The 18646-nt window shown below is 39.0% G+C and overlaps 1 protein-coding gene across 3 annotated transcripts in view; it reads left to right on the top strand.

Annotated features, from left to right (window-relative positions):
- DAAM1 (dishevelled associated activator of morphogenesis 1) overlaps window positions 1-18646 on the top strand; it is a 152833-nt gene that overhangs the window by 11104 nt on the left and 123083 nt on the right. Inside the window, exon 1 of one of the 3 annotated variants that reach the window (XM_087820147.1) lies at window positions 8181-8221. The exons of the other annotated variants lie outside the window; for them this stretch is intronic. The gene's annotated coding sequence lies outside the window, so the exon portion shown is untranslated. Of the gene's footprint in view, window positions 1-8180; window positions 8222-18646 lie in introns of those variants that run through there. 3 annotated transcript variants of the gene reach the window in all.

The raw sequence follows: 18646 nt of genomic DNA, 5'->3' as shown, positions 1-18646 counted from the left end.
TTAAAAAAAAGAAAAGAAAAAAGAGCATCTAATCAGCCTGTGGGAAGAGCTCTGAAAAAGATTAGCAGTGACATTCCATTTTTTTCTCACCCTTAAACAAGAATGTCTTTAAAACTTGACTCTAAAACTTGGGCTTTGGCAACACTCAAACTTGCCTTGCCTCTCAGAAAAACATTGATAAGATTTTCAGTGTACAAAGGGAGAATGTTGTCAAGTTTCAGTTAACCAATGGAAAGAGTATGCTTGGGGAAGCACAGTTTCAGTTAAAAGGTAAAAACCAGAGTCCCTTCTCAGAGGCAGAGGTATGGCTTTTGAAAGGATCCCTGCCTCTTCCCAAGGACTGTGCTGTGTGTTGGTTCTGCACCTCGAATGTACATCAGAATTTTTTTTATTTTTTATCTTCACCCCAGGATATTTTTTCCATGCTTTTTAGAGAGCAGAAGGGGGAGAGAGAAACATCAATGTGAGAGAGACACATCGTTGCCTCCTGCACGTGCCCCGACCGGGATTTGGGATTTGGGATCTGGGATGAAGCCTACATCCAAGGTACGTGCCCTTGGCCAGAGCCCAACCCGGGGCCCTTCAGTCCACTGGCCAGCGCTCTAACCACTGAGCCAAGCCGGCCAGGGCAGCATCAGAATTCTTCATGGCAGAAATTAGGAAGAGATGCCTAGGGGGTTTGATTCAGTAGATTTGGGGTTTGGGCCCCACCTCCTGGATACTTCAAGCTCCCCAGGTAATTGTGATATTTAGCCAGGACTGAAGACTAGAGGGAAGAGCAAACGATTGATTTTGCATTTGGCAAGTGTGGTTATAGTTGCAGATGTGTGCTGGGCCAGATGGCTGGCTGGTTAAATTTTTTATTTTTAAAACTTTTGCATCCATTTTGGCTTGAATGTTTTGTTTTTTTGTTTTTCACTTTTCTAGAAGTTAGAATTTGTGAAAAGGATCGCTCTTTTGCACGTGGTATAGCATGCGCTATCTGATACATGGAACCTAATGCTTCTAATAATCTTGAACCTGTATTATTTTTTGGCAGACTTGTCAGGATGCTTCTCTGAGAGGATTCAGTTTGCATATTAACCTATTGTTCAAAAGATAAGGAAACAGAAACCACCCTATCACAAATGGCCAACACCTAGAGTGCCCTTGAGATAAAGGAGGTGGGAGAGTAGTAGTAAATGCTCTTAGTATTAGCCTCTGGTCTAGAAAAATCTACATCCTAAGAAGGATCTAAACATTTCACAGCTAAGTTTAACTTAGGGAGTTTCCCATCAGACTTTTCTCTCTGGCTTCATAAACGTGGGGTAGATTTTTTTCCTGCAAGTTTCCTTCTTTAGCCTATGCCATGTGCCACCGTGGAGGAGTACAGAGTCCCAGAGTTATAACTACCAAAGGTGGGAAATGAATGAAATGGCTCCTTTCACTCAGATTTTGCTTAGAATTTCAGATCCAGATTTCTGTCAAGGATAGCAGAGGCAAGAGAATAACTGAGTTTCAGGGCACAATATTATACTGGGCATTTTATGGACCTTCTCATAAACCATGGAAGCAACATTTTAAAACATCATTCATTCATTTTAGAATGTAAAAATATGTTTAAATGTTGTGTGTAAACATTTCAGAATGCTGTTTTAAATCCCAGATTTTTTCCTTTGGAATATAGAACTCTTGTTTTACTTAAATAAAACTCAGGTCGTTCTCTGCTGTCAGCTTCTAAAACAAACCAGTTACGTTGTGCAGTAGGTGAAGAGTCTCCCCAATGAAAGATTCGTTGCTTTCACTGGCAAGTAGTTTCACGTTTTGCTTATTTGGATCATGTTGGTGTTTTCAAAGATATGTTCACAGCATTAGTTATAGGATGCAATACTCTACAATCCCAAATGACAGTTTTTCCAATGCAGTAGAACCTCAGTTCTCAAACTTAATTCATGTTGGAAGGAGGCTGTTCGAGAAGCAATTTGTTCGAAAACGGAATCATTTTTTTCCCCATTAGAAATAATGAAAATTTAATTAATTTGTTCCAGACCCCCAGTGATTCCGTTTTAACCTTTCTTATATACAATTTTTGTCTAATGTACTTTTAATCTATAAACAAACAGTTCTTTTCTTAAATTTATTGAACCACCCCCTGCTAGCCTTAAAGGAATCACTTCCAGCACTTGCTCCAGGGGTGTCTTCAGGCCAGCGTGCAGCATCTTTGCTTGTTCGTATATCACTGCCTCCAAAATGCTGTCACTGGCTAACTGCTTTTTGTTTATCCAAATCAAATACAGTTTTTCTACCTCCTCAATTGTCTGTGATCATTGCTTCTTTCACACCCTTAGCAACATTAGCACTCTTGATGGCCTCTTTATGTTTTAAAACTGTGCTCATCATTGATCTCGCCAGCAACAAAAGCATTCCCTCCTTTGTTGCCTGACAGCTTTTTGTCTGCTGAGGTAGCAGCAGGAAAGGGTTGGCAGGTGGAAAAACAAAGTTTGGTTCCACAACCGAGACTTTTTTTCTGTGGACAGCTTGGTGGAGAACCAGATTGTTCGAGATGGGAAACGAGATTGGACTGTATTTGTTATGCCTACAGATCAAGTCTTCTGCCCTCAGTTCCTTTCTTCTCTACATGCTGATTTTGAGTCTCAGATGGCCAGCGTTGTGCTGGAGAAAATGTGTTAGCATGACATGGTATTAAGGAAAGAATGACAGTTAAAAACAATGACAGAATACAGGATTTCTTTATAGGGTAATGAAAATGTCCCCAAATTAGTGGTAATGGTTACACAGTTTGTAGATAAATGTTTGTCCCCCTTATCCACAGGGGATATGTTTCAAGTCCCCCAGAGGATGCCCGAAACCATAGGGCGACCAAACCCTAGACATACTACGTTTTTCCTATACATGCATACTTATGATAAAGTTTATTTTATAAATTGGGCATAGTAAGAGATTAACAACAATAACTAGTAATAAAATAGAATAATTATAAAAATATACTGTAATAAAAGTTATGTGAATGTGGTCTCTCTCTCAAAATATCTTACTGTACTGTATTCACCTTGTGATGATATGAGATGATAAAATGCCTGGTGATAAGATGAAGTGAAGTGAATGACGGGGCATTGTGATGTAGCCTGTGATGCTACCGTTGACCTTCTGACGATCTTTCAGAAGGAGGAGCGTCTTCTTTGTGTGATCCTGGATCATCTGAGCCATGTTGATGGTTGAATGTCAGGAGCAGATGATGTCAGTGGTTGGGGAAATTTATTATTTTCTGACCATGGTTGACTGCCAGTAACTGAAACCACAGAAAGTGAAACACAAATTCTAGGGGGTTGGGGGGGGGGCACACACACACTACTATACTAACTGTACATTTTAAATGGATGAAGTTTATAGTGTGTGAATTATGCCTCAATAAAGCTGTTATTTCAAAAAAGGAATCAGACTAAGTTAAACTTTAGAAGCATAATTTTAGACCTTAGGGATAATATCTATGACTTACTTTTCCATTTCTTTTCCTCATGTATATCTCAAATTTTTCTCAAAATAAATAGATGTACGAAGATGGACAAAAAGTAGTTGTGATAATTCTTTAATATCTATGGGCCACTTGAGACATAGGAAACTGTCTAAAGAAATTTTTATTGTGGTGGAATCTGGCTTATATTTTTCTTATACCTCCTACTTGTGAGCTAGGGTAGGCATTCAAGGAGAGAAAGCTCTGCACTATTTTGTACCTGCTGTGATGGTAGGCTAGGGTTTGGGTGGTACATTTGGCTTAGTCATACTTTGCTTTAAACTTGTTCCATTTGATTATTTTGCAGGATTTTTCTGCTGTATAAACCTTTACATTGTAAAAAGCACTCAACTATGTAATCTTGCCTGTAAAGCTAACTGTGTGTGTTGGAAAAGAAATATTTCACTTATAAGGGATTATGTAGCTCAAGGTTTCTCAAATTTGGATTCATGATCCTTTGAGAAACACTGCATAAAAAGTTAAATGGCTTGATGTTTAGGTACTCACTTGGTGCCAGTGGGATCATAAACTCATGTGCAGAGATGGTAGACTTTGAGGTACTATGGTTCTATTCAGGTATAAGATGCTTATCCAGGTATATTAGTTTTATTATTGCGTAACGAATTGCCACAAATTTAGCGGCTTAAAATTCCACCAGGTCAGAAGTCTGGGCATGTTTTGGCTAGGTTCTCTGCTCAGGGTCTCACCAAGCTAAAACCTACTTGTCTGCCAAGGCTGCAGTTCTCATCTGGGGTGCGGGGGATTCTTCCAAGCTCACTGGATGTTGGCAGAATTTATTTCCTTTTGGCTATAGGAGTGAGGATTGCTACCTGTTAGCCAGAGACAGCTTTTAGCTCCTAGAGGCCACCCACATTCCATGCGGCCCACTTTGGCAGTTCACACATGCATGTTTGCTTTCTCCCAGACTGGCTGGAGCACACACTTCTCTGACTTCCTCTTCTTCAGTCAGCCGGGGAAACTGCTCTGTTTAAGGCCCCACCTAAGTAGGACTGGCCGACCCAGGCCTTCTCCCTTTGACCACATAATATAACGTAATCATGAGAGTGATATCTTATCATATTCATAGGTTCTATTCAAAGTTCGGCCTATCATACCAGATAACAGAAATTATTCTAATAGACTGATGTTTATTAAGATGAAAATCCAAAATCGAATGACACCTCACAAACGTGACCCCCTCCAGTCTTCCTAAAATGGCTCCCCCTTAGACTTACTGCTTTCCATCCCAACTTTTCTTGTTTTGAGTAGAGTGAACATAAAGATTTTTAAAAAAGTTTTATTATTTAAAATTTCCTACACACACATATGTGTAGAATTACTAATATAGCTAATATGAGAATCCTCCATATACTCACAGCTTCACCAATTATCAATTCATGACTAATCTTTCATTTCTACCACCAACTACTTTTCATCAACTCTGGGATTATTTTATAGCATATTTCAGACATCTTATAATTTCCTCTGTAAATATTTTAGTATTTATGTCCAAAAAAATTAGGACTCTCTTTAAAAGCAAGGTTAAAATACCACTGTCATACCTATAATAATTTTTATATTATTTCTTTAAAATTACTGAACATCTCATCAGTTTTCAAATTTACCCTTCACTTTTTTAAAAGTTTGTTCAGCTCAGGATTTCAATAAGGTTCATGTGTTACAGTTTTTGATATATTTCTTAAGCCTCTCTAAATCCATGCAGTATTTTTCCTTGCAAATTACTTATGAAGATAACCCTATTTGTCTTATAGAATTTCTCGCAGTCTGGACTTTGTGGTACAAATCTCTGTTTCCTGTAAATTAGTTAAGATGAAAATAATTAATGCCATGATCACTAGAGATAGAAAAGCTTATTTGGTAAATAGAATGTATAGATATAATTTACTAAATTCATTTGTGTATAGATAATTAGAAAAACATTTGGGAGCAGAGCAAAGTATGTTGGGTTTTTCAGATAACTGTTATTGAGAGCAGTCTAAGTGTTACATACTTACAGTGCATGAATTAGTGCAGTTTAAATTCTTATAGAAAATATACAACATACAGGTTCATTACATGACACTTGGATTGGTTTAGTTCTTTGGCCTAAGTGTTTTTGTTAAATCAAGTTTTAGCTTCCATAAAAGGGGGAAAAATTCTTGAGGAAGGTGTTTCAGTTTTGAGTCTTGGAAAATGGCCATATTTTAAAAATTTTGAACATTATGAAATAATTACTTTTTTATAATAGGGCTTTGCTAGTTATTTCATATCTCTAGACTTTCCAAAGGCATGCCCTTTGTCCTCAAAGAACATGATGAATATTTTAAATTTTCCTGTTGGAATATTCTATTTTAAAAAATGCAATGCTTAATTTAAGAGAAAGTTTTGTATGTCTGCCATTGAAAGAAATTCGAGGAGGTTATCTACTTTAAATTTTGTTTTGGAGGAAAAATAGCATTGGGTTGAAATAAGTAAAATCTTATATAGAGCATAATAGCTTAGAATATGGGGTACAGACCCTTTTCTTTAAGGGGCCAGATAGTAAATATTTTAGGCTGCGTGGGCCATACTGTCCCTGTCAACTATGAATTCTTCCATTGTGATAAGAAAAGCAGCCACAGACAATATGGAAACATGGGTGTGGCAAGTTGGGAAGAACTGACATCTTGACAATATTGCCTTCTTATCCATGAACATGAAATCTCTCTCCATTTATTTAGTTCTTTGATTTTGTTCATCAGAGTTATGTAGTTTTCCTTATATAAATATTGACCTAGTTTAAAAAAAAACCTCAAAGATAATACCTGGAGGACCTGCTCGACCACAAATAGCACTACCTTGAAAAGATACTCAGTAATCTCTTTTGCCCATATCTAAATCTTGGGTTTTTCCTTAAAAGTACTCCATTCTCTGACAAATGTCCTGCCTAGCGTGGGGAACGTATAAGGCTATTCTGAAACTATTAACTCAGAAACTTATTTTATTTGGTTGTAAAAATTAATATAACGCTGGCTGGTGTGGTTCAGTTGGTTGGGGGTCTTCTCATGCACCAACGGGTTGCCGGTTCACTTCCCAGTCAGGGCACATGCCTGGCTTTCAGCTTGATCCCTGGCAGAGGACATGAGGGACGCAGCTAGTTGATGTTTTGCTTTCACATTGATGTTTCTCTCCCTTAACCTCTCTCTCTCAAAATCAATTTTTTAAAAATCTAAAAAAATAAATTAATATAGGTTATTATATGAAAAAAGTAGGAAAGTATAAGGAAATAGAGAAAAATCTCACAAAGAAGGCAAATGTTAATATTATGGGAAAATATCTTTATGAAGTTTAAAAGTATTTTAAATTTTATATATATATATATATATATAATTTTTTTTTTTTTTTCAATCCTCACCCAAGGATATTCTTGTGTGGGAGGGAGGTTGAGGGGAGAAAGGGAAAGGAAAAGATCAATGTTATAGAGAAACATCAGTTCGTTGTCTTCCATACATACCCTGATGGGGGGAGGGATCTGCAACCTAGATATTTGCCCGTACCCAGAATCGAACCCACAATCTTTTGGTGTAGTGGACAATTTATTGTTTGATTTTAGAGACAGAGGAAGGGATGGAGGGAGGGAGAGATTTGTTGTTCCACTTATTTATGCATTCATTGGTTGATTCTTAATATGTGCCCTGACCAGGGATCGAACCTACAACCTTGGCTTATTGGAACTATGCTCTAACCAACTGAGCTACCAGCCAGGGCCAAAAAATATTTTAAATTATATCTTATCTGCACTCTTTTGCATCTTTCTCCCAGCCAAATGTTGCTATAGCATTTTTCAACTTATTAAAGCTTTTTTTTATTGTGGTAAAAAACACATACCATAAAGTTTGCCACCTTAACCATTTTCAAGTATACAGTTCAATAGTATTAAGTATATTTACATTGCTGTAAAACACATCTCCAGAACCTTTTCATCTTGCAGAACTGAAACTCTATACCAATTCTCCCTTTCTCTCTCCCCCATTCCCTGGTAACCACCATTCTGTTGTTTTTATGAATTTGACTACTTGAGAGACCTTATATAAGTGGAGTCATACAGTATTTGTGCTTTGGTGACTGGCTTATTTCACTTAGCATAAGGTCCTCAATGTTCATCAATTTTTGTAGCATGTAAAAGGAAGGCCTTTTTAAAGCTACATAGTATTTTGCTGTATGTATATACAACATTGTGTTTATCCATTCACTCACTGATGGACATTTGGTTGCTTCCACCTCTTGGCTCTTGGCTGTGACCGTGGATGTGCAAGTACCTCTTTGAGATTGTGCTTTCCATTTTTTTGGATATATACTCAGAGGTGGGGATATATCTAAAGCTGGATCATATGGTAGTTCTATTTTTAATATTTTGAGAAACTGCTATACTATTTTCCATAGCAGCTGTACCATTTTACATTCCCACTAATAAAGTACACATCCTCACCAACATTTGTTATTTTCTGGGTGTTTTTAAAAATTTTTTTTATATTAGCCATCCTAATGGGTGTAAGGTTATTAAAACTCTTAATTTACTTCTTAGATGGTGGCATTTATTTCCACTTTATGTTCTGCATAGGGTAATCATTTTCTTAATGTTTTTTCATTAAAAACTTAACTTTTTTTTTTTCATGTTTCAGATCATTTTCTTAGGATACATTCTTAGAAATGAAATAAATAGCTCAAAAGGTATGTAATTTTAAAGCTTTTTGTAAGTACTGCCAAATTGTCCTCAAGAAAGGTTTTGCCAGTTGACACTGAATTAGGGTATTAAAGTATCTTTCATTTCACCCTCGTCTGTGCTGAGTATTATCTTAAAATTAATCTGTGATTGAACAGCTGACAAGTGCTATCACATTGTATTTTAATTTACATTTTAAAAATTTGTTAAATAGATTCTTTTTCTCTGTGCTATTTGTATTTTTCCTTTCTTTCGCAAATGGCCTGTTTGCCCATTTATCTGTTTAAATCTAAATATTTTGAAAAGATTGTAAAAGAAATTAATTAGTAATGAAAATATGAAGCTACCAGAACTTTTCATAAATGCAGTAAACAATCATGGGATCCATTAGAAGGAAACTTATGAGACCTCCAGGCACATTTAAAACGATCAAAAATATTTTTCTGCGATTAAGGGCCTCTGGCTGCAGATTTGCAAAATTAATTCTCAACAAGCCCTTTCCTCATTATCCGGAGGGAAACCATAGGTTAGCTCCTGTCATTTTATGGCCAGGTTGTATTTCCTGGAGTTTGCCTCAGTGGTTTTCCCACTGTGTGTGGTTTTTCTGCTGATAATGAGATTGCTACAGGGAAGGCGTTTCTGAAGGCAGAGAGAATGGGGAGATGATATGTAGTTTTTCCGTTGGACTGAATATGTTTGGAAGAATAGGAGGTAGAACAATGAAATAATCCAAATATTATGAGGAGGGAGGCAGAAGTTTATGTTAGAATGGTTTATGTGATAAAAAAAATGTTATACCCAGTACTTTTTGTTTATAAATGGTGTTGTAAAACAGATACTCAAATGCTTAGCTAAAATATTTACAGCATTGCCTGTACAGCAGCTAATATTAGAGAAATGCTGTACCCCTCACAGTCCGATTGTCTTCATGTTCATCAGCGTAAGTCAGTATTGGGGAGATGGGTTTTCACCTTCCTTAAGTGCTTTAGGTTTGTTCTCATTTAAACAGAAAATAAAAAAGATTCATGTTTTGAAACTAGTTTAGATGGTTATGGTAATCCAATAATAGAATGTAATGCAATGTTTCCCAGCACATCTTAGGAAGACCACTTATTCAGTGTTATCATGGTTCTGTTCGTATATGTATTTTTTTCTGGGACTCTGTTTTGAGACCCTGTGGCTGCCTGTCTTTGTTCAAAGAGTAACAAACAAAACACACAACACATCCTGTGGAGCTCTCTTTTTTTTTTTTTTTTTTGTTAATCCTCACATGAGGGTATTTTTTCCATTGCTTTTCAGAGACAGTGAAAGGGAGGAAGGAAGGAAGGGGGGGAGAGAGAGAGAGAGACATTGATGTGAGAGACATCGATGTGAGAGACACATGGACTGCTTGCTTCCCCCATGTGCCCAGACTGGGGGTGGAGAGTGAACCCACAACCCAGGTACATGCACTTGACTGGCATTCGAACCTGCACCCCTTCAGTGTGTATGCCAGTGCTCTAACCATAGAGCCACACTGATCAGGGCTTATGGAGCTTTCTTTTTTTTTTAAATATATGTTGATTTCGGAGAGAGGAAGAGACAGAGATAGAAACATCAGTGATGAGAGAGTCATTGATCTGCTGCAGCCTGCAACCCGGGCATGTGCCCTGACCGGGAATCGAACCCAGATCTCCTGGACCCTAGGTCGATGCTCAACCACTGAGCCATGCCCAGCTGGGTGATATGGAGCTTTCTTTAGGGCAAGTGTTGGCAGGTAGTTCCTGTGCATTCGTTGGGAGATAAGGTTTGACCCAGTGATGTAGAGGTTGTTAAGAGAGTATTCTCTGGAGTAAGGACCAAGATCCTGAGGAGAAGGTCACTTTTGCACTCTCCTTCCTGAAACAACAATTCATGTCTTCCTAGCCCGGAAGAATGGATATTTCAGCCAATTGGTTAGTTCCTAAGTACCATTCAAATCACAAGTGTTTTGACTCATTATAAAATTGACTGATGGAGCAGAATTTCCAGGAGTACCAAATGCCCTCTCTTTGCCGCCTCTACTGGGAGGTTGAAGACCATTCTCAGCAATCAGATTGTCTACATTCCAGAAAATGTCGAAAGGAAGCACAGTTATTATGAAGGGCTCCAGAGGCACCTTTGGGGGGTACTTCAACCACATCAATGTAGAGCTCCATCTCCTTGGAAAGAAAAAGAGGCTCCAGCTGACAAATGGTGGGGAAATAGGAAGGAACTGGCCACGGTTCGCACTATCTGCAGTCACGTACAGAACATGACCAAGGGTGTTACACTGGGCTTCCCTTGTAAGATGAGGTCTGTGTATGCTCACTTCCCCATCAGCGCCATTATTCATGAGAATGGTTCTTGTTGAAATCAGAACTTTCTTGGGCAAAGAATACATCTGCAGAGTTCACATGAGGTCAGGCGTTGCTTGTTCAGTATCTGAAGCCCAGAAAGATGAGTTAATTCTTGAAGGAAATGACATTGAACTTGCATCAAATTCAGCTGCTTTGATTCGTCAAGCGACAACAGTTAAAAACAAGGAGATCAGAAAATTTTTGTATGTCTCTGTGTTTCTAAAAAAGGAACGTTTAGTTCAGCAGGCTGATGAATAAGATCTAATTTCAGCAAGATGGCAGATGATTCCTCGGACTTATTTGTGATATTTTAAAGACGCAATAAAATTTGTGTATTGATTTGGGAGGGGTGTAGTATACCAATACCTTTTTAAGAAAGGAATCAGACACTTCACTCCACATTCTGTGGACAAACGACACCTCCAATGTCGAGTGGATCATGAGATGTTTGAGATGTTTTATCTTAATTAAAAAAATTTTTTTTTTACTTGCAATGGCAAAATCTTCTGAAACAATAAGATTATAAAGTCTTTTCTTTTGTGGCTGGTAAGGTTCTGGACTAAAAGTATTCAAACATACTTTTCTTGTTAATGGCAAGGAATTCCATATTATTTTATGAATTTACCAAAGAAAGTTGAGTTAAGAAATATAAAACACTGCTCTATCATTTTCTGATTCTGCCATCCTTTGTTAATTCTTATTATAAATATATAGATAGACTGTATAACCACTGAGTTCGCATTCTGTAATTTTCTTTATTTAGGTTTCATTTTTTAAAGGGGCTGGTTTCCTAAGTGGGTCCAACTTTGACATTTTATAGGATATCATTAATTTTCTACCAAGATTGGCAGCTATTATTTGGACTGTGTTTACTGAGTGTCTCAAATGTGTAACTTACCTTGTTTTCTATTGAAGAAACATTTTTAATACCTAAGCTTAAAAGTGACAAAGTGTAGGTTTATTTATGCATTCATTGGTTGATTCATGTATGTTCCCTGACCAGGGATCAAACTCATAACCTTGGCATATCAATTCTAGCCGGCCATGGTGGCATGAACTTTTTTGGAGTGAGAATCTTTTTATAGAATCAAGTCAGAAGCCCTTATATTATGAATTGTCCCAAGGAGAACTAATGCAAGTAATTAAGTCAAAGTTTCAAACTACATGTTATGACTCATGTTGTAGAAAACTCCCCAGTGGGGGAAACACAAATTCTTTAGCCTGCTCTCTACTTGTGTGACTTTGGCTAATAATCTTTTGGTCTTCAATTTCCTCACCTTTAAAATGGAGAGGTTTGGGTTAGCTTACCAGTTGTGTGACAGTTTTGTTGTGTGTCCAGTGGCTTTTAAAGGAGTACAGCATTCACTGTCTGAGTTGACTCTGTTCTGAATCAGAAGTCAGGATGCCTCCTTTTTAGACCTGGACAATCGAAACCTGGAATGAGTTATTTGCCTACTAATAAGTTTAGTGTGACTACAGAATCAAAATTAGAACTCAGTTCTCTGCTAACCATTGCATCTTAGATGATTATCTGACACAGCCCTGGATATCGGATCCATGTGTCCCTTTCCTCACTTCCTATTCCCTCCAAAGCCATGGCAGACAGTGTTTATCTGATGATTATCTAATGTGACATATCTTTCCTGCTTGGACATGGCCTCAGAATCCTCCAACCAACAATTTACTAGCTGTAGTTAACAGACAAGGGCATCTAACTAGTTTGACACTGTTGGTAGTAGAATCTTTAAAATAAAAAAGGCCACTGTAAATTCTGTTAAGGAGATTTACTTATATTGTTTAATTCAAGTGGAATATTGTTTCTCTTTAGGAGTGGTTCCCAATGTGATGATTCCTTTTTAATTTAAAAAGAAACTATAGATTCCCACATGACCATGAATTCAGTTACATTTCAATGGATTTCAGTTTCATCAATCACACAGCACACACATTCATTTGGGCAAATGAGCCTACATATCTGTGTGAGATGGTTTACATGCTTATAAATGAAAGGCCCCTTGTAATGCCGTCCCACCCCCTCCCTCCCCTCAAGAGCCAGGCGTTAGACACCATTACTCTATACCACTTGGTCCTTTTTTCCCTTGGTTTCCGTTTAAATTTTTAAATAGGATCAAGTTTTTTTCTTTGTTTGTTAAGAAATACATTCTTTTAAAAAAAAAGATTGATGAGAGAGAGAGAGAGAGGGGAAACATCGATTTGTTGTTGATTCTTGTATGTGCCCTGACTGGAGATCGAACCCACAACCTTGGCATATTGGGACGGCACTCTACGCAGCTGAACTCCCCAGCCAGGGCAGCATGAAGATTTTGTTTTAAGAGATCTTGGTGGTTTTCCTACGTGTGCTTAGAGTCCCAGTCCCAGGAAGTGCCTCATGGGAGACCCCCCTCCCCATCCGCCTACCCTCTCCCAGCTTTAACCAGCTTGTCTGCTTCAAACTCTTCTCTATATTGGGGCTCTTCAGGAGAATTCATTTGGATAAAGGATTACACAGCTTAAAAAATATTGAAAACCACTGCTAACCCCACCTGCCCATTTTACACAGTGTTTCGGGGTTATACTATTAGGATAACCAGGATGCAGCGCTCACTGTCCCACTTGCAGGCCACCCCCAGTCTCCCTACCTGAGCTGCTATTCATAGACGCCCTGGGGGCTGTAAGCTGACGCCACCGCCGGCTGAGAGCAGCACAGACTTATAAGGGAAGAAAAGCTCTTTCCGTTGTAATACCAGGGGAGGCAAATCTGTCTCCACCCTTGAGTAAAAGGCTGTGTGGTGTACATATTTGTAAAGGGTGTCTTGTTTGGGTGTGGGCTTCTTTTACTATTTGGGGTGGGTGGAGGGATGGTAAAACCTTTTTTTAAAACTTAATTTTCTCTTAAAACCGTAAGAGCTATGCCATGGGCAGAAGACAGTTTCCTTTTTCTTTTCTCCCAGCTCTGTGTCCTTCCCTGTTGTGTTCGTGGCATGCATTACCTTGACCTTATTTTAACCACTGTCCACCAGTCTTTGGTCTCTCTCCTGGATTTTGCCATCTATCAAAGGACAGCTTCAGGGCTCATTTCTCTGCAGTGCTTACCTATCGCCATTATTCCATTAACATGCCATCAAGATATCAGCCAAATTGATATTAACATGCCTGGTCTGGGCTTCCGTTTTTTTTTTTTGCCTAAGGTTTTAGCATGAAGCCAAATGTCCCTCCAGAGCTTGCTGTGATTTCTAGGACTTGCTTACATCAGTTTACCTTGGATGTTTGAGGCCAGGTGATCCAGAATCACTACAGCCAGTGTCTGGTGACAGTTTGCAGTGGGTCCATCTCAGCTCCATACCTGGGTGTGGGGTGTTTCTCATTCAGATCCTTGGTTGGCAGGGCCTAGGCAGTGCTGACTGTTCCCGCAGACCCCTGCCAGCCTGCCTGCTTCCTCACCCTCCTCAGGAAGGTCATCTCCTCCTGGGTAGAAACGCTTTTCTGCCAACTGTGGCAAAGCCAAACACTTAACTTCAGTCAATAGTTTCAACCCCCTCCTTGTTTCTTATGAAACTGAAATGACTTTCTCTGGCCCACCTCATTTTTTACTAAAGCAGAAGAGCCAGAAATTAAGAATGTAAAAGGAAGAGCCCTGACTGGGCACCTCATTTGGTTAGTGTTGACCTGATATGCCAGTGTTGCAGGTTCTGTCCCTGATCAGGGCACATACAAGAATCAACCAATGAATGCATAAATAAGTGGGAAAACAAATCTCTCTCTCTTCCCTCTCTCTCTTTCCCTCTCTTTCTCTCCCTATCTCTAAAATCAATTTTAAAAAAGAATATAAAAGGAAGAAAGAACAAAACACAGGAAAGCCTTACATCGGAAATCTGATCATCAGACAATTGAGCAGTAATTTTTGCTTCTAAGTATAAAGCTGAGATGTAAAGGGGATTTCGGGAATTAGTGAAAGCCTTCACTCTAGCAGGGATTTCTTCCTGTCATTTCCCATATGGAAATTAAAAAGCTATTTACTGTCTTTAGCGGGAGATATTTTCCTCTCATCTGTCAGCCTGTCAACAGTCTATTTTCTTTCAGAAAGAACTAGGGTAGCTAATAGCATATTCTCTGTCCACCTAAGGAAAGACTACGGGAACTTTAGTTGTCACAGCATGTCACCAACACCCTCTAGAGACTCAACAAGTTCCCTTCCAGGGAAAAAGGCTGGTGAGCAACGTAATGACTTTGAAGGACCCTTAAAGTATATATGAACTTAATGTTCTTTGGTGGACATATTTCACTAATGGTAATTTAGTTTCTTCCCAAGGCAAATTAGGAACTGGGAGGTGTTAAAAGTATCCACTCATATCTCTGTCACTGGAATTATCAATTAGCTTGTGATAATCACAACCAAAGTGACTGCTGTTTCAGGTAAAAAAAGTAGGAGGGTAACCTCAAGGATTATGACCCAGAAGCTCTTTTAAAAAGGCATCTCTATCTGAGTAAGATCTGTAGTCTTGTTAACTGTAATGTGTCAATAACAGTTTTTTTGATAATGTACCATAGTTATATAAGATATCACCGATGGGGGATGCAGGAGACATTTCTGTACTTTTTCCCCAAATTTCTTATGAGCCTATGGTTATAGAAAGATAAAAAGTTTAAAACAAAACAAAAAAAACCCCACAACCCTGAGAAGAATTACCCTTCCAGGTGAGACGTTTCTGGTCTGAATTCCTTCCCTCCCACTTTCTTTCATTTCCTACCTCCCTTCCTCCCTCAGCTTTGCTTTATTGAGGTATATTGCACATACATAAGTCACCTATTTAGAGTACAGTTAGTTTTTTCACTGTTCATTGATTTATTCACAGAGTTGTACAGCTATCACCACAATCCAATTCTGGAACATTTTCATCTCTCCAAGAAGGAGCTCTATAGGCATTAGCAGGCATCTGATAATCCTCCCCCTCCCCACTCCCACCCCCATCTGCATCCCCGGCAACCATTAATATGCTTTAAAAAAATGTTTTTAATTGATTTCAGAGAGAGAGGAAGGGGTAAGGAGGAGAAAAACATTGATGTGAGAGAGAAACATCAATCGGTTGCCTCCCGCACGCACACTGACCAGGGACTGAACCCGCAACCTGGACGTGTGCCCTGACCAGTAATTGAACCGGCGACCTTTCAGTACACGGGATGACACTCAATGAACTGAGCCACACCTGCCTGGGCACCATTGATAGGCTTTTTGTCTGTATAGATTGGCCTGTTCTGGACATTTAATATAAATGAAGTCATACAATATGTGGCCTTTTGTGACTGGCTTCTTTCATTTCGTATACTGTTTTCAAAAGTTCATCCCTGTCATAGCATGTATCAGTATGTAATCCTTCTTTCGGCCCAATAATATTCCATTTTATGGATATACCACATTTTACTTATTCCTGGACATTTAGGTTGTTTTCATTTTTTGGCTAGTATGAATATGCCGCTGTCAACATTTGTGTATAATTTTGTGTGAACATATGTTTTCAATTCTCTTGGGGTAAATACCTTAAGTATAGCATTTCTAGGGCATATGGAGACTATGTTTAACATTTTGAGGAACTGCCAAACTGTTTTCCAAAGTGGCTGCACTGTTTTATATTCCCACCAGCAATGAATGAGTGTTTCAGTTTCTCCACATCTCAGGTGTTTCCTAAGCACTGTGTTTTTGTTGTGTTTACAGAATGTTTCCTCTTGTCTTGGTAGGTGTGGGAGCATGGAGTTGAATGATAATTTGGAGGAAATGAAACAAATGAAAATCAAATAAATTATTTTCAGATTGGCTCAGTGTAGCTCTGGAAACCTTTCAGCCCTGAGCCTACAAACCTTCCTGTTTGACTGGATATGACATTACCAGGAATTTTACTTTCCTGCTTTTATTTTCCCCGAGGAGAAAAAAGAAATATGTCTTTTCCTCAGCTAGACATGGAGGGTTCAAACAAACATGAAGGACCCTTGAGTTATTAATAATTCTACGGGAACATGTACCTGGTTGATGCCCAGATTAGTTTCTCTAAAATCCTTCTCTTGGTGCTTCCTCTGTGCTGTTCTCCACCAGAGCGTAACTTAAGAGCTGAATCAAGGTTTGTTCACTTGGTGTTTGGAAAAGAAACGGTGACTGGATGCTGGTCAGCTGGCTCAGGGCCGTTGGCAGGCCTGCCACAGACCATGCTTTCTGCAGGCCATAGCCTCTCAGGCTCCTTAAATGCCTGCAACAGGCAGTGGTGTTTGAATTTACCGTCTGAGCTCAGAATAATGGGACCTTTTATAATCCACCATGGCAGAGAGCAGGCAAATCTGGGGATTCTGGAGGTGGCCCAGTGCACCAGCCAAGACAAGGCCCCAGCTCCTGTGCCCTGGGTGGCCCTCCTGGGGAGTAGTCAGGGACAGAGATACCAAGAAATGTGGTTTCTTAATGCTGGTATATAAAGATGACAACTCCTACTGTGTTCTGGCCACTGTTGGTTACTTTTGGTCATATATTGACAGTAAGCAATCAGATTATTTTGCCTGCTGAAACCACTATAACGGAGGAGGCCCTCCTCTTACGATTGCCTTTCTCACATTGCTCCCGTTTTTACTCCTGGAGAGCAGAACTTGATGAGTGACATTTGCAAGGGTAGATTCCCTCCAGATTTCGTTCACACACCCAGTGTGAGCCCTTGACACTCCCCTTGTGGGTGGGGTTCACTACTTGTAGGTAGGGTCTGGAAGGTGAGTGTTGGTCCCTAGGGCTCTTCCAGGCCTGTTTTAGCTCACCTCCTTGATCAGTGTCTAGTCATACCTCCTCTGACTTCCCTGAGATGTCTCACGCAAATCAGGAGAGGACCCCATGCTCCTATTTTCTTTCCTTTAAAAACTGCCCCTCTCAGGCACATTCTTTCAATGTCCTGTGTTATCTTTGTCAAATCAGTATCTTCCATTAAAATGAGGCTGGGGATGTGTATGTATATATGTGTGTGGGTGGGTGTGGTTTGAACACCTGCCTATGTATTACACCATGCAAATTGTCTACCCATTTTATTAAGCCTATATTTTAAATTAGGCAAAAATAAGACTTTAAGTACATCAATTTTCAAGGGTCAATTTCATATCACCATAAAAAGTTTAAGATCAGAGTAACAGTTGACGTGTTTTCTTTGGCTAACCCATTGTGTAATTTCTGTAGTAATCAACATATTTGGCTTACTGACGTCAATTGGAACTATAAAGAATTGAATTCTAAATATATACTATATATATATATATTTTTTTCTTTTGACTTGTTTGTGGCCAGTTATGCTTTGACCAGATTGAGCATTCATACACCTTCCCAAACTCTCCAAAATGGAAGTTTCCAGCAGTTTTTAATGTTTAAAAACAGATCTTCAATACACATTTGTTCACCTGGCATTGTGTTTGACCTGGTCTTGGGAGAAAGGGCACTGTTTGAAAAAGGCTAGTTTTCATGTGGGTGGGGAGTGGAAAACTGGCTCTTCCTAATCTGTATATGTGCTTTTTTTGTGATTGACCACAATAACTCAGAGAGGCAGCCTGTCTGACCTGCCAGGGTCAGGCCAGCTCCCTGTGAGTGTCTGTGACTGGTTTCTAAGGCAGTAAGCATTTATCAAGTGTCAGTCACCGTTAACACTTCATATAGCTACCTTCAACTTGAGTACTGTGAGTGGATTTATTCACATGACAACTTATCCACAAAGTCATCCTTTTATCTCTTTGTGACATTTTCACCTTTGATGGACTTCCGATTATATCAGTGTGAGCTTATAACTAGAGTTCTGAGGGAAGTTTGAGATTCCATTCTTATAAATAAGACATGTCTTATGCTGTCAATATGGTAGTGACTAAGCTATACATGGCTATTTAAATTATAATTAGTTAAAATTAAAAATTCAGTTCCTCAGTCACCCTGGCCACATTTCAGACCCTCGTTAGCCTCGTGTGGCTAATGGAAACTATTAAACATGCACAAATAGAACATATGCATCATAACAAGCCAGGTGGCTGACTATAGACTTTTCTCCACCTCAGAAGATCCAAGAAAGCCGTTAA

Source organism: Miniopterus natalensis, chromosome 1, assembly GCF_054644295.1.
Source record: "Miniopterus natalensis isolate mMinNat1 chromosome 1, mMinNat1.hap1, whole genome shotgun sequence".
Classification (NCBI taxonomy): Eukaryota; Metazoa; Chordata; class Mammalia; order Chiroptera; family Miniopteridae; genus Miniopterus; species Miniopterus natalensis.
This window is presented reverse-complemented; position numbering and strand designations above follow the sequence as displayed.